At 31.1% G+C, this 17,128-nt stretch overlaps 2 long non-coding RNA genes across 10 annotated transcripts; both read right to left on the reverse strand.

The window, feature by feature from the left end:
• Positions 1-474: 474 nt before the first annotated feature.
• On the reverse strand, positions 475-3,163 carry LOC131628521 (uncharacterized). 9 transcript variants are annotated; one of them, XR_009291835.1, is made up of 5 exons: positions 2,916-3,151; positions 1,241-2,822; positions 1,089-1,162; positions 776-876; positions 483-689 (listed from the first exon to the last, which is right to left on the reverse strand). It is a non-coding gene; the product is annotated as an uncharacterized LOC131628521 (long non-coding RNA). The 9 variants fall into 9 exon arrangements; XR_009291832.1 differs by having other exon boundaries at positions 482-876; positions 2,916-3,149; XR_009291840.1 differs by lacking the exon at positions 776-876 and having other exon boundaries at positions 483-518; positions 637-689; positions 1,089-2,822; positions 2,916-3,152.
• A 6,925-nt stretch (positions 3,164-10,088) lies between these two features.
• On the reverse strand, positions 10,089-10,808 carry LOC131628520 (uncharacterized). The gene is made up of 2 exons (XR_009291831.1): positions 10,635-10,808; positions 10,089-10,540 (listed from the first exon to the last, which is right to left on the reverse strand). It is a non-coding gene; the product is annotated as an uncharacterized LOC131628520 (long non-coding RNA).
• Between the last annotated feature and the right edge of the window lie 6,320 nt (positions 10,809-17,128).

Here is a 17,128-nt window from a genome sequence, read left to right on the forward strand (position 1 = left end):
AAAAATAATTTTTTTATCCAAAATATATGTATTCAATGCATTGAAAACATAAATAATCAATTTTTCTAAAGAATATTGTGTGTATTCAATGCATTCACTATCTAATATTTTCTTTATTAAGAATGCTTAACCAGTGTCCCTGGGGCACTCGTTAGCATGACCCAAAAAAAATTAATAAATTAATTATTCCAATAAATAAGTGTAACGTATTAAATTCTAAATAAAAACTTTCTTTTAAATGTGAAGATACCAAACATAAATGTTCATAATTCTACTTAAATAAAAAAAATTAAACAAACACCGATTTTTTTAAAATTTGAAACATATATAAATAGTTTCTCATAATATTATAATTTTACCATAATTTCAAAATTTAATATTAGTCTTAGTATGAATAGAAGTATAAATATTAAATTATAAATTTAAATTAAAAATAACTAATTAAGATAAAAAATATTAATTCAACTATTTGATTATAATTTCCAAGCAATATAGTAAAACGCATAATCATAAGCTGGCTGCATAGCAAAACATGAGGCAAAATGGTACCATATTAGTGTTAAAGGGAATTGAGGCAGAATGACACCATTGCTGGATAAAATTGTCCTCTACTATTAAATGCATGATATGGAATACCTAAAGTTGCAATCAAACTAACACCAGCTAATGTCTTCAGCCTCATCACGTTCCTTTACAACAAAAACACAACAATGATTATATTTAATCAACTTTTGAAAACACTATTAATCAAAAATTAAAAAAATGCAATCAATACGTTCTACACATATATTCTTGGTAATGATGCTCCAAATCAAGAGTTAATCCAACACCAGCAGCTCTCATACTTCACTTGTATTCATTTAGACACCAACTTGACTATAGTCAATAAATCTTGATGTCAGAGACATGTTCTAAAACCACAATCAATATTTTTTATGTCTATCCAACAACGTAGTAGTAGTTAACAATACAAAGCAATAGTGTTAATCAAGAAGAAAATATCAATTTGATCAAGAAAGAAAGAAAATATCAGTTTCATGTTTGATTATGTCCTCAACCATGATATGTTGATTAAGAAAGAAACCTACATGATAGGGAGGAGAATAATCAAGTCAATATCCAAGACAGGCAAATAAGGCGAAGACGGGACTCCCCAATACTCCTTTTAAGAACAACCAATTCAAGTCAATATAAGACTAAGATTAAAGATATAACACATCAATAAGGCAAAAAATTTCACCTTATGGGCCAAATACCCTGACGAAAACTCCTCTCAGGACCCCAAAATTCATCACCATGCACGACTTTCAGGGGAGATTTTAGAGTAGTCTTTTTAAATTCTACAAATTTCCTCAATTTCCTGCAAATCATAGTAAGGTTTTATCCAGTGGTTAAAAATAAATATCACAATAGGTTTTATCCTCTTGATAGAAATCAAAGAGCAACAAATTGAAAAACCTTGAAAACTAAAAGTTTAGAAACACCAGCAAATAAAATGGAGAAGAAAGAATCAGAAACGCATTGTAGAGAGAAAAAATGGAGAAGATTTCCTGCGGATCTTTTCCTGCTCGAAACAAAACATTACGGAAATACGGTGGCGGAACAGCCCTGGGTTTCAGATGGTTTCCAATTTCACCCTGCATCACCAGTCGTAGTCGAAGGTTGTTATTGGCAGCGGCGAGGGTAGAAACATGAGAGTGTTTGGCAGTGATAAGAGTGAGATGAAAATAGAAGCTTGAAGGAAGCTTGAAGGTTGTTGAAGGAAGATGAAAAAAATCAAAATTTATTATAATAATTCCAAATTACATCCTATCTATTGGGAAGAAAATGAAATAAATGGTTGAGATAAAAAAGAGGATACATAATGACTTTTTAAGAGAAAGAGATAATAATAATAATAATAATAATAATAATAATGATTTGAAACTGAATTGATTGAGCTTTCCATTTATATAATTTACCAGGTATAAAAATTTAATAATAATAATATATAGATGTCTCCACTAACATAACGTTTATAAATAAAATATTTTCTTTACTTAATACATGGCAACTAATTCGATTGCTTTTTCCAACAATTTTTTTAATTAGATTTATGCTTTTTCCAATAAATGTTTTGAATCAGTTAGATTATCAATAATAAATAATAAAAAATAGTGATTAGAAATTAATGAAATAATTAATTAAATAAGAATATAATAATTAAAGTTAATTATAGTAAGATTATTATTAATAGCAAGTTTTTAAATGGTAAGACTTTTAAGAAGATGACACTTGGCAAACTTGCCAAAAAACTCATCTTTCTTTTTTATATTGGAGGATTATTAAAGATTAAACTTTAAATTTATCATTTATACTCATTAAACTCAACTCACAAGTAATAATTGAGGTATATCAACTATCCAAAATACAAACATTATAAACTACAAATAATTTTATGGGTCATGCTAACGAGTGTCTCCGGGGCACTCTTTAAGATTTCCAAATAAATAAAATATTATCTAAATAAATTAATCACTTCAATTTTCAATTCATTAAATACAAATATTTTTAATAAAACATAAATTTTGTTACTTAAAAGAAGTCAATTATTTCTATTTTTAATACAATGAATACAAATATTAATAACAAAAACATATCATTTTTAAACTCTTAACCAGTGCCTCTGGGGCACTCGTTAGCCTGACCTTAATTTTATTTGTAGTTTATAATGTTTAGATGTAATTGTTAGTCTAACACGTAGTGACAATAGTTATCAATGCATCTCATTTTTGGGGGAGACTCCTCTGGACAATCAAAGTGAGAAACGCAGGGAATAACATCTGCATTGTCAAACGAGAAAAATGGATGTTACTACAAAGTGACGTGATATTTTATATAAGATAGATGAGAACATAGTGTTAAAAAGTACTTACCAGCCCTGATTTTAACAAGAAATGGAGAAAGCAAAATACTCAAAACATAAACAAATATGAGAATTTGAACCATATTTTTCATCATTTACGTGAAATAAATAGATTATTTTTTGACCACTTTATAAATAAAAATTTCAAGCTTTATTAACTTCTGATAAAAAAATTTGAGGCCTTTTATAAAATTGGAATTATTTTTAAATGTCTTTAAGTAATTAGTATTCATGTTTGTTGAAAGTTCATTGTATTTTTTAAAAATTTCATTTATTTTTTATTAACTTCTAGCCTTTCGAAATAGATAAGAGGAGAATCTCAAAAGAGATATAATACTAATTAAAAGTATAAATAACATATCGAAGAGGTGACAACTCGTTTTTTATAAATTAAAAGTGTTTTAGGAATATATTTTGCAGACAAATTTTCTATCAATTGTGAAAATCGTATCAAATGAGAAGATATTATGTTTTCTTGCTCAAGAAAAGAAATATAGATAATTATTATGGAATATGGTATTATTTTAGTATCAATATAAATGAATAAAATATAAGCTTTGATTTTCTTTATTTAGGTTTTGTTTTTAATTAATTAATCAACACAATATTTTATTTGATTATTCGACATAGACTTCAAAACAAAGGTATAACACTTAAGAAATACTCCCAAGGAGTTTTTTATTTATTTTAAATTTAAGAAAGTTAGGAGAAATAATGAGGGGTGTACTTGGTTGACTATTATTTAGAGTTTATAGTTGTTTAGGAATGGTATCATTTTTAGGAATTCGGTGTGAAATATCTGTAATGTGATTTAGGCGTGTAAGACGGTCATTTGGAGGTGGTCTTTTATTGAGAATATTTTTCATGTCAATTGTAATTTTTGACTTTGACAAAAATATTTTGTTTTACTTAAGTTAAATTTTAATTGATAGATAATTTTCTCTCACGACTTTGGCCCCGTTATTGTAATCTCATTTCAAAAACCTTTATTCTATTAATACATCTTGCTTAAAAAAATATATAACATATCGCAATAATAAAATATGGTTTTTTCTTTACCCACCTCCCTATGGGGGTCACCCCCAGCGAAAACTCCATTTTACCCCGCTTCCGAAATGCATTTCCGAACTATTTTTTTTTCTAAATTTTTCCAGACTTCGGAAGTGCATTTCCGAAAAAATCTCAAAAATTGGGATTTTGACTAATTCGGAGATGCATCTCCGAAACAACAAAAAAAATCTAAAAAAATCCCAAAAATTAATTTTAGGATATTAATTAATTCACATATCATAAATTTGATATAATTTATGAGTAATGAATAATAATAATTATATATTTTGATATAATTTATGAGTTATGAATAATAGTTATTATATATTTCTATCCTGATTCATATTTTAAAATTTAAAATAATTTTAATTAAAAAATTAAAATAATTTCACTTACAAAATAAGTTATAATTTTTTATTTATATATTTATAATAATTGTTATATATTTATAAAAAAAATTAAAAAAATGAGTGTCTTAATTATTCACCATTACAGGACAAAAATTGTAATCGCATTGATAGTAAATTGGGAAGTCTCTTAAATGATAGTAAATGCAGAACGAGTTGTAATCAACCTGATTTGAAATTTCGAAGTGCCTTTTCTTCCTACCTAAAAGCCTGCTCTCTCACCCATTTTTCCTCCATATGTTGCAGCTCCGGTTGTTCGTCCACCTGTTGCAGCGCCGTTTGTTCCATCTGTTGCAGCGCCGATTGTTACTCCATTTGTTGCTGCGCCGGTTGCTTCCTTGAGTTCGGCTCCGATTTCCATCGAGAGCCTGACTGCCGAAGTTAAACAGAAGGCTACTCTAGAGTCGGCTCCGTCGTCTCAGAAGGCGGTTAGGATCCCTAACCGACCTGGTTAAGGGCGAGGAAAAAAGTGGTATGGATTTCTAGAGGATCAGGACTTTCTAACCTGTTGCAGCGTCTTCTCTATCGTCTTTCTAACCTCATTCTTTTATCATCAGGATCGGGACTTTTCAAATTCCCACTCATATGAGAGTCAATCGGGTTAAACTTGACTAAAGCACGCTTCATATATATGAATGTACTAGTACTCATTAACTGTACTCATACAGTATCCTACAAGATATTTTACAACATGTTTAAATCATAACAGCTGTGTTGACAAAATGGCAACAATTTCTACACCTCTTAGTAAAAACATTGGATGAATAATCAAAACAAACCCTAAATTAGGTGTATTTTCCCATTAGGGTTACATGATCATGAGAGTAATGTGAGGGTTTCATGATCATGAGAGTAATGTGAGTTGAATGTAAGAACAAAAAAACAGTAAAAGTAAAGAAAGTGTAATTACCGGGAATATGAAAAGGAGGAGGCAGGTGAACAAGGGTTGGGTTTGGTTCAGTGATGTTGAGTTCTTGTTTGTTATTTTCCTTCTGTCCAGACCTTATTTCGGAAGTGCATTTTCGAATTCCTCCAAGGGGGTGAATTCGGAGATGCACTTCCGAATACACCAATTTTCTGAAAAACAACTTTATTTCGGAGATGCATCTCCGAAATCAATACTTTTCATTAAAATATTCACCTTTTCGGAGATGCATTTCCGAAAACACATTTTTTTCAATAAAAGTACGTTTTCGGAAATGAACTTCCAAAACAAGGGGTATTTTTGTAAATTCACCAGAGGTGACCAAGAAGATTAGGAGGTGGGTAAAGAAATTTCCTAAAATATTATGTGATATTGGTGTAAAATATTCCTTGCATATTTTTCAAAATTTCCCTAACAAACATATCATTTGGCATCAAACGAGACTCGCAAGCTTAAGACGGTGAGAAGATTCCCCACTTAACCTGAGTTTTCGGGCCCTATTTATTTTAGGCAAATTTTTTGGTACCTTTTAGTTTAACTTGAGTATCGATATTTTAGTTTTAATTAATTTAAAATTTTAATATTTTTAAAATAATAATATTAAAAAATAATGTTGCATTGAATATTATTATTTAATTGGAGAAAGATAATGATATCCAACCAAACTCAAGAGTATCAGAGTGTTCACCTTTATTTTATTATCTGTGAGTGTTCACCTTTATTTTATTATCTGAGAGAATGACAGTGAGATTGATGTTACTACAACCTTCTTCAACATCATTCAAAATTTGTGTAATGTGAATTGTTGTCTTTTTTTTTCACTTTTATTTAGAGTATTTGGATATAAAGAAACAACAAAATTAGGAACAATGTTATCGAGTTATAGATAATAATTCTTAACAGAGCGGCTGAGTTATTCCTACCTGGCAAGCTGCTCAAGAATACAAAACTACACTTCCTCACATTAAACAAGCTACTTCATGTGAAAAGTGGATTAAGCCACCAACGGGTCATACATAAAAAGGATCATACATAATTTAGTGACATTATTAGTCAACGTAGAGATATTTTCTCTTTCCATTATAGAAAGTCTAGTGTGGAGTTTATTAGGAGAAAAACAAATGAGGTTTTTATTGTCTAGATAAGGACCTTACTGAATCTGTAGTTGGTATAGCAGCTGAACAGGTAAAACAATTTGATCCTTTGGTTGATATAAACAAAGCATTTAAGTTATTGAAACAACTCAATTGTTACGATTCGAGTTTTCTCTGGTAATTTGAAGGGTGAATGAATCGGTTACGATTCGGTTAGCAGTTAGTTACGTTTTGAATCCAAGAAAGATGAATCAAGACTTTTTCTTTTGGTGATTAAATTTCTATTTTCAATGGAGATAGAGGGAATTGAAAGAATGATCGAGAGAAAATCAAGGGTAGAGAGATATCAGCCGATTGAAGAAGTGAAGGGAGTCTCAAAATTCTGTTATATCTTTTTTCCTCTTTTTTCTTCTGTTATCATTCATCTGCTATCGGATCTGTTAGTAATTCTCTTTTTTTCATGTGCAAAATTCTGTTAACAAATTTGGTGTGGTTTAATTTTCGTGCCGGTTTGGTTTTTCTAAAATATATTGACTGTACTAAGTTGAGAATCTTCTGGTATGCTTGCATACCTCTTGTACAAGGATTATAACTTCGACCACAAGTTTACCCTGTCGGTTCCAAGTTCCAGTGGATTGGTAATTCTTATCCCAATCTTTTTGTCATTGTAGTCGATGCGTAATTATTAAATCCTTTTTGTTTGAATATGCCATAGTTCTAATCACACACAATCACACATACTGATCATACAGTGATTCTCTCTGTCTGCGTGTGCATGCAATATTAACATTATTCTTCTTGTGTATATTATAATGAAAAATAAACAAGAGATGAATAATGAATATATTTTATATAATATACATAATTGATGATGCAGTTAAGTGTGCTAGATTTTATTCATTGAAATACAAAGGTTTTACTCTGTTTTTATTGTAGTAATCAAGTATCATTGGTTGCAGCCTCAAGTTAACTTTGATACACCATATAGAAATATGTATATTTACAAGATATCGTTGTTTATCACATATGCTAAACATTGGAAAATATCATGTATTGTAAATCTCTAAGTAGTAAATTATTTGTGTTGACTATCGAAACCTATCCCCTCCCACCATATAGAATTGTACCTTCATTGGCTGTTTATATATTGCTATGGAGCTGGGTGCTAAAGATGATGCATATTTTTGGCAATAGGCAACTGACGTAGTTCAAATTAACTTTTACTGTAATTGAATAAAATATTAGTCTCCATATTATTATGTTTATAAGTCATTTTTCTTTCAGGGAAAAGATAAGACAAGGTGCCTTTAGAATGAGATACTCGGTTGAGAATATCTTTAAGTGCTGAAGGGGAATCACTGACATCCATGTTGAGGATAGATGTAAACTTGTACACAAAAACATTAAGGTTATGTTTGGGAGTTTGAAGGGGCGGGGAGGGGAAGACTTCCGAAAACGAATATTTAAAAAAATATAGAAAAATATTTAACATTTTTTAAAAAAATGATTTTGTTTAGAAGGATAAAAGAGTCATCATCATTATAAAATTTTTAATTTTCAAAATAGTATAACAACCAAAAAGGTATTTGGAAAATTTATGTAAGCCCTCCAAAACCCTCATTCAATACAATTTTTGAGTTCCCCATTTTATGGGATTTTTGATGTTATGAATAAAATGAAACCCTCCAAAACCCTCCTACCCAAAATCCTTTTATTCTTTTCACTAAATTCCTCCTATTTTTCAAAGTCCTTCCCTCACCTCCAAACTCCCAAACATAGCCCAAGTCTTCAAATATATTTCTCAATACTAAACAATACGGTTGTGTATCTGGTCTTGGTCTAACATCCATATCAACCTCCGTCACCCTACTAATTTCATTAGCAGGCGATTATCGAGAACCAAAAGATACGGACACAAGGAAAGCAACGTAAACTTCCGATGTTTACAGCTTCAGTGTGGTATTACCAGAGCTTCTAACTGAGAAATCACCTATCCACACACTGTGTGATGGGTTCATTCGGTTGTGCGAGAGGAGTGGACAACCGAAGTGTTTGACTTAGAGTTTATGAGATATCCAAATATAGAAGAAGAGATGGTTAAGATGTTGCAGATAGTGAACAAGACATTTATTTCATTTAAATGTATCTGTCCACGTTATGAACAAACAAGAACAAGATGATTAGCCATTATTTTTTCATATTATTTTAAGTTTCCTAAATTCGCACCACTTTGGTATAACAGTCAGTTGATTACAATATCAAGTATTTCTTTGTATGTATTTTGTGTGTGTATGTCATGAATTATAAGGTGAAGATTTCTTAACCAAGTTGATAATCTCATCGCCAAACAACATGCTGTGAACTTCAAACCTTTCAATGTACAACCACATGATGTGATGTGATTATTGTTTCCAATTATCAACTAATTAATACAATCATGTCAAATATATTTATAAATATTATCAAAACAAAATTAATATTTATATGCAAGAAAAAATACAGTGTTGATTCAAATATTTTTATATCTGACAACAAATTTACTATAGGTTTATATATTTTTATAAATAATTTTTAAAAAAATTATATATGAAAAAAATACATTATTGATTAAAATATTTTTTTATATGAGAGAAAAAAATATTATTGTTATATACCGGAACAACTTTACTACTATTTTAAATATTTAATAATAAAAATTTATCGACCATTTATTTCAAATATGTGAAAAGATTAAGGGAACAAAAATACTGATCCAATTTTATTACGGGAAAATGAAACCATTGATTCGAACATGTAGTGAGTCAAAAAAATTTGTACTGAGTCAATAAAATTTTAATAAATTTTGTTTTCTCATATCGCGAAAATTATATAAAACGTGAAAAATAAAACATTTGATCCAAATATAGATATTGTTTACATTTTATCTTCTACCTATATAACTATTTCAACTTAAATTTATTATTATTCTTAAGTTTTCTTTTAACTTTTTATTTTTATTACTGTCTGCTAACAAATACGCATTCAAAATCATATCACAGTCAAAAACATACCCCGTGCAAAGACACGGATAACACATCAGTACCGTGTGAACACACGGGTAATCATACCAAAATTTATGCGAACGCACGAGTTTTTATATTTTTTTATACAATTAAAAGAAAATAAATCCGCGCAAACACACATGTTATTTTATTTTTTGTACATTTCTTTTTTATCTTTCTATTTTTGAACTTCAGAATATACATTCAATTGTCTATTATTCTTATTCATGTTTAGTAACCGGAATCTAAACAATATTTATTATTAATATTAAACCATAGTCTATAAATAAATACCACTTTTGATATTTTTCTTTTCAATTTAATAGTTTTGTTTAAATAATATAACTTCTATATTTCAATTTCATATAAATTTTTTTTATTTAATATTATATGTATCCGATAAATCCGGTTCAATTCACACCAGAACCCGTGCGGACGCATGGGTTTCCCACTAGTTACTTGTAAAATATGACAAATTACCGTATATAAACCTATTATTAAACTTTGTAAATAAAAATATAATTTAAAAAATAAAAAATCACATCGATTTTTTTTGTAAAATTATGACAGGAAGAATAAAACTTTTTGAATTCAAAATAGATGATCAATCCTGTTTAAATTTAATATAAATGAACTAATTTCGTAAATCGAACAAAATAAGGGGCAAAATTGTAATTTAAACAAATTATTATTAAAGTGAGACTAGTGTCAACTTTACAATTATTTTCTAGTAGATATCTCTATCTTTTACAACTAGGATGACACCTGACTTAAAAATATAAACTTTATGGCATATAAATATGGGTTTTTCTAACCTATGCAACATTGCATAGGATAGGGGACAATTAATACACCACTTTTTCATTAATTGAGTGGGAGAGAGAAAATATAAAAGATTATTTTTCAAAAAAAAATAATTAATATGATAATTTATATGGAAGAAAATAATGTATTAATTGCCCTTATCCTATACAATGTTGCATAGGTTAGAAAAACCCTATAAATATTTATGTTTATGCTTTATAAAGAACATTCACAAACATAATTAACACACTTCGTCATAAATGGGAAAAACATATCTGGACAATCAGAGTCGTAAACGCAGGACGACATGTGAACTGCAATGCCAAATAAAAAAGATTTGGTATTATTAATATGTGATAAAACATTAAGTATAAAATAAAATTGATAATGGTGAGAAAAATATCTTACCACCGTCAGATACATCAAGAAATAAAGAAATAAATATGATCAAAACATAAACGAACATGAGAATTTGAGCCATATGTTTTCTCTTTGGCAAGTAACTAATGCGATTTATTTATCACTTTATAAACAAAAATGTCTTAATTTGTTAATTTCAATTAAATAATATTTACACTTTAAGAGATGCAAAAAGGTATTTATAAACTTAAAATTAATGTTAAATGCTTCTAATAAATATATTACTTTTACCTCTTTAATTCACTCAATAGATCACTTATATAACCCTAAAAAAATCTTTATGATCATCAAAATTCAACATTTTTTAATAACTAAGTAAATTACCCGTGCAACAAGCAGAGTTTAATTAGAATAAATAGTTTCATTATTTTGTATACAATAAATATATTTTAATTTATTTATTTATTGAATATGTCTTAAAATATAACCTTGGAAGGTCTAGAGTCATCAGAATCCTCAGAAATCACAAGTTGTATTTTACCAATGCTGACCTTTCGAATATTTGTAGGAGATCCTTCATTCTTAGGATTTTTGGAAGGTTTCCTTTTCTTCTTGGAGGGAGAAGCAATACAGCGAGGTTTAGGATTGATCACTAAAGTTTTGTCAAGCAAAAACTCGGGAAATCCTACAACATGAGTTCTTCTATTCATGATCTCAAAAGCAACTAGTTTTATCGGCTCTACAGATACCTCTTTAACAATCCCAATATTTCTCAGAGTTCTTACATTCAAAAGGGATCCGTCAGTTACATTCACATCCTCTAGACCAAGACAACAAAAAAGATTACTTTCTAGGAGAATATCATAGACGAGTCTTCGAAAGGAATGTGTTTCTTCTTCTTGGATCCTCCATCCCTAGAATCGATGATAGTGTTCTTTAAATGATTGAACAAAACCGCTGGAAGGTTTATCTTTTTGTTGGTGTAGATAGCATGCAGTAGGTGCTTTTGGTCTACATTGATGTAGTCTGCAGATTTCGTAGGACATCGATGAGAGATGCTTCCCGGAAATATTCTAAACCAAGCCCTAAGTTTATCATGAAGGAATTTGAGTTCCTGATCCTCAAAATCTTCCTTGAAGATAATCTCAGCTTTTCCAGAATTCTTAAATTTGTCAGCAGTCATATTTATTAGTTTGGATCCAGTTCCGTCATGACTGTATAACTTAGCAATGTCTTCTTCTGTAATGAACATGGTTTTAAATTGCGGTCCGCAACCGCAATTGCACCCGCAATATTGCGGATGCGGTTGCCTCCGCAACCGTATTGGACCGCAATTGCGGTGTGATTTTAAAATCTCGCCTCCGGATGTATTCGGAACTCCATCGGACAATTTTCATCATGTTTTTTTAAGTATTTTCATCAAAAATCAATATATTAGATTTCTAAAACTCAATTTACTTTTTATATGATGAAAAAACATAAAATTAAGTGTTTTTCAATATAATATTTCAAACACTTCCTTTAAAAAATTCACGCCGCAACGGCCGCAATGCGCATCGCAACAAGCGCAATAACCGCAATCGCAACATCCGCAACCGCAACCGCATCCGCAGCCGCAACCGCGATTTAAAACCATGGTAATGAAAATCTTCTGCCCATAGACACTCGAGCAGACATGCCCACTGACAAACACATATGCATGTATCTAGAAATATTTAACCAGATCAATAAAAAATGGTTCATGGAGACGATCGAAATAAGTTTCCCATCCTTGAAGGGTAACTACACCGAGAAGATCACAACCATTTGCTGCAAGGTTTTTGAAATCCAATAGGGCTTCAGAGAGAGCAATCAATTCATTGTCATGAGTAGATTAGTAGATATTCGAAGCTTGTTCTTGATGAGGATCTTGACTTTAAATATGAGCTTCAACATATTTTTTTTGAGTGGCCATTAAAGACGATAAACAGATACAAAAAACGATTTAAAACATGGATTTTAGGGTTTTGAGAGAGTTTAGGACTTTGAATGATTAAAGTGTAGGCTAAGTGTAGAGTAAGTGTGTGAAGTGGAGTGAGTGAGTTTTAAATAGTTTTTGTAATAATGAAAATGATTATGAATATTGCAAAAATCTAACAAGAGATAAAACAGTATGATTTATTATTTAATTCCAAGATATTCTCATTTCCCAATGTGTCACATCAAAGGTTAAGGCGTGGTTCAGAGAAGGCAGTTGCCTTTAATTTGAATTATGCACTATTCACCTTATTTAATGAAGTGAACTCTTCAGTTTCTAAATGACAGAGAAATTCTCAAGAGAATATTTTGACCATGAATACTTTTGATAGATAATAATCTTCATGTTCTAAAGCAACATATCCCAGAAGCTTAAGAAAAGAAAAATACGTACTTTTAGAAGTTCGTACATTATTATGGTTTGCATGCTGAAAACACGTCTTTTCCAAATGAGCCATAATTTTGATGAGAGGTGGTAAAGTCCTTCTAACGCAGCCAAAATCTAATATTTGTTCAGGAGCATGATCTTCTAGAATCAGTTCCTTAGAGGCATTTGTGCATCAGCATCTTCTGGTTAAAGAATCTTATGAACCTCTTATCTCATGATCTTCTGTATCAACTTACTCACTTTCAACGACCATGTTCAATTGTTACGGAGTCTATGATTTTTCACTTCTGATCATCTCTGAAACCCTATGACATTCTCAAGCTTAGGTTCCATGCTTTGGAACATATGTCTTCTTCCCGCCATGTGTTGCAAGCAGCCAAAGACAAGTTACCAAGACTGGTGTATCAATAGTGCTGCTAAGAATATTTGCAACATAGATTATCTATTTCCTAGGTACCCATAATTTCTTGGGTCCTCTTTTGTTAATTCTCCCAGAGTTATTAACAACTTTGTGTTTATCATCAGAATAATCATATTTGCAAGAATTAAAAGCTAGAGGATTTTTCCAAAGGTTTTGCCTTAGGTTTAAAAATACATTTCTCTTTTTCTTTTCCTTTATCTTGAGGCACCAACCCCGTAGAGACAAAATAGGAGTGAAGAGTATTTGGTTTTTCTTCCTTATCATAATTGGATTCGTCATAGAAGTTATAGCCAATACCATTTGTCCCATTTCTTCCCATGCCATAGATCATAGAAGATATCATGCTTCTTCCTATGCTTCTAGCTAGGAACTTCTAAAGAGCTTTTTCATATTTCATAATGACATCATCCGTACTCTCAAAATATTTTGGAGGAGTTCTCGTGCCTTTGAGGGCAGAGCTCTTGTCTTTAAGAAGAAAGTTATCTTCATTAACAATGAAGAGATTTTCCTTAAGCTTTATGTTTTCAGAAGATATGGATTCATGAGACTGTTTTAGTTCCTTGAATTCAATCTTGAGTAACACACGTCTTTTCAGAATTTCAAGTAAGGAGAGAGTTAAATCAGAATGTGTAAGATCAGAAAATACCTCTTTGAAGAATACCTATTCTGAGTTTGATTCATAATCTTTTTTATTTTCGTTTTCGGAAGGGGTCTCAGCATCTGAAGTACTAACACGAGCCATCAGCGCCATGTTAGCATGATCTTCTTCTGAGTTGTCATCTAAGGAGTCAGAATCTTCCAAAGTTGCCATCAGCCCCTTCTTCTTGCTCTTGAGAGCTTTGTTTTTGGGCTTGTCCTTCTGAAGTCCAGGACAATCGTACTTGAGGTGTCATGGCTCATTACATTCATAACAAATGACTTCTCTGCCACTAGACTTCCTTTGACCAGAAGTAGACTCGAAGCGACCATCAGTCCTTCTAGTATCGTTGAACTTATTGCCTAGGTTTATCTTCCAGAGATGATTAACCCTCCTGGATAGTAAAGACAACTCATCTTCATCTTCATCAGAATCTTCTTTTGAATCCTCGATCTCTTCAGCTTGAAGAGCTTTGGACTTCTCCTATCTTCTGACGGATTTAAGAGCAACATATTTTCCTCTTTTTGAGGTTCATCCTATTCTAGCTCAATCTCATAACTTCCTAGAGAACTCACCAGTTCTTCTAGAGAAGTGTTGTTCAGATCCTTTGCAAGCTTGAGTGCAATTACCATAGGCCTCCATTTGGATGGCAAGCTTCTGATAATTTTCTTCACATGATCTGACGTTTAATACCCTTTGTGTTAGTTCCATGGTTTTGTGGTTGGCAACAATTTTTCAAAAATATGGTACTTGACAGATGCGGAGAATGATGTCTTAACAACTTGACTAAAACTGATACAGTATAATTGAGCTTATGTTGAAGACACGTGTTTTAACAAATCTCATGACATTCTGAACCAAAAAATCAGTACAAGTTGTTTTAAATATTAACAGATTTGATTTGATTTTGTGATATTTCTTTTAAGATATATCTCAATAATATTTACATGTCAAGAAGATTTAAATCTGAAACTTCATAATCAAAACACATTAGAATTAAAGTTTCTAATATTGGTTGATTCAGCTATTTAGGAAACTTATAGATTTGTTCCAAGACAGAGTTGAGTTAATGATGTCTAACAACATGTCTCAACATCATTCCTAACTTCAGAACCCTCATACTACTGACGGGGGCTTGAACTAAAAATGTCACCTCCATGGGAAAGGATGAGCATATCACGCCACCTTAATTTCAAAATATATGTTTATCCCAAATATTGACCAAAACACGGGACAAAACACATTGAAGGTGTTTTTCCTTTGCTTTTAAGAAGAAGACTGGTATATCTTCTTTGACACTGTCTGTTCCAAACATATGACTAGGTAAAAGAGTCATGGTGATCTTTAAAAGATTAGCTAGTCTTGTTAAGGTTCCCTTGTTGAAGGAACTAATGACTAGTATGTTAATCATAAGCCAACTGTGTGACCAAAGATATTAAGACAAGGCTTACTGTCTGGTCACTAACTAGATGAATGAAGATACATAAAGGAGCAAAGTCTAAAAAACAGTTTTTATTTGTGAGGTTCCTCAAGAATCCCCTAGCTCATCTACATGCTTACTGATCAAAAGCAACATAAAGCCTAGTTGTCATACTAAAGTGGCAACATTAGACTGTTGACAAAGTTCTAGAACTTCCTACCAGGAATCCAATGAAGATTAATACATGATGGAAGGTTTGTCCTTAGATTTGTTGATGATTTTCTAAAGAATTTCCTGATTAATTCATATCAAAATAAAAATCAAATATCTTCATCATCTACTTCAAGATACCAAAAGGATATGCTCTGCTGATAGTCTAGTTGTTAAAGACTCTATAAACTAAGTCAATGGTTCAGTTATGGAGAAAGGGCAAGATGTCCAAGCAGATGTTAGAACATCCTCTAATCAGATTGGCACTCAAAAAGAGAGAGACTGATTCAAAAAACTTGCACACACTGAATCAGATAACTTCGAAGACATCAATGGTTTCTCTAGAGCTCAACTTATTTTTGTAAGAGAATTCATTATTTGGAGCTTGTATCACCACTGGTTCAAAAAAAGGAAATATTTAACTATGGTGATTTTAGGATTTTAAAATTATAGACCAAGTCTGATAATTTGTTTCTTCTTAAGAAATAATTTGTGTCCCTTGGATCAACAATAAGCTATTCTTGATCTTCAACAAGGATTATGTTTCAAGAGAGTATTAATCTCAATTGTTTTGGATGCTAGAAGAATACAATGTCCACCAGAATGTTCTGACATTGTATTGTAGTAAAATGTCCTAAAAAATCCAAACAAAGGATGTCAGTATGCTTAGTGAAGAGCATTCTACTAATCATCTCCTACTCTAGGGCCTAGCTGCAGACTATAAGGGTAATCTGGGAATTCTGTATTGCTAAAGAAACAGAGCTCTAACTGTCTAAAAGACTTGCCAACAACATTGTTTTCTTCCTCATCTTGTGATGAGTACAAATTCAGAGAAAAAATGTTCCAATGACATACAACATGTCAGTTCAAATGTTGGAACATTGGGCTTCAGCAGTCAATGCTTGGGAAAGGAAAAAGGAAAACAAAAGAATATATCTCTCCCATATTTAGTGGTGCACTACTTCGATGATGATTTCAAATATTTCAAGCACTCTCTCATTGACCAAGTTGTCGTTACAAGTAAAGTTTTGTTACAACCAAGGTAACTCACTTAGCACTTAAAAAATCTTACCGGCTGCTCCTTTTCTCAAGAGGCGCTTATTCATGAATATATCAAATAAAAATGCTGAGGGTAAGAAGGATCTTCCACTAAAAGCAAAGAAGGATGAGATTATTGACCCCAAGAAGATTGTGTCCAATGCTGAAATATCTACTAGAGCATCAATAATAGGAAAGAAATTTGTGTCAAAGATGAAGTAATTTAAGAAATATCATGTTCAAGACTCTGACTCAGAAGCTGATGAAGACTGGGTCAACTTCAAGGACTTAGGTGGAAGAATTGGGTAGTTTTGTTTTGTTTTTTGTTTTTGTTGTTTCTGTCATATTAAAAAAACAAAAATTGTGTTTCATGTTTTCTTCTTTAGTAGGTGTCTTTGCACACTCACTCTGT

Source organism: Vicia villosa, unplaced genomic scaffold (genome assembly GCF_029867415.1).
Source record: "Vicia villosa cultivar HV-30 ecotype Madison, WI unplaced genomic scaffold, Vvil1.0 ctg.000460F_1_1, whole genome shotgun sequence".
NCBI lineage: Eukaryota > Viridiplantae > Streptophyta > Magnoliopsida > Fabales > Fabaceae > Vicia > Vicia villosa.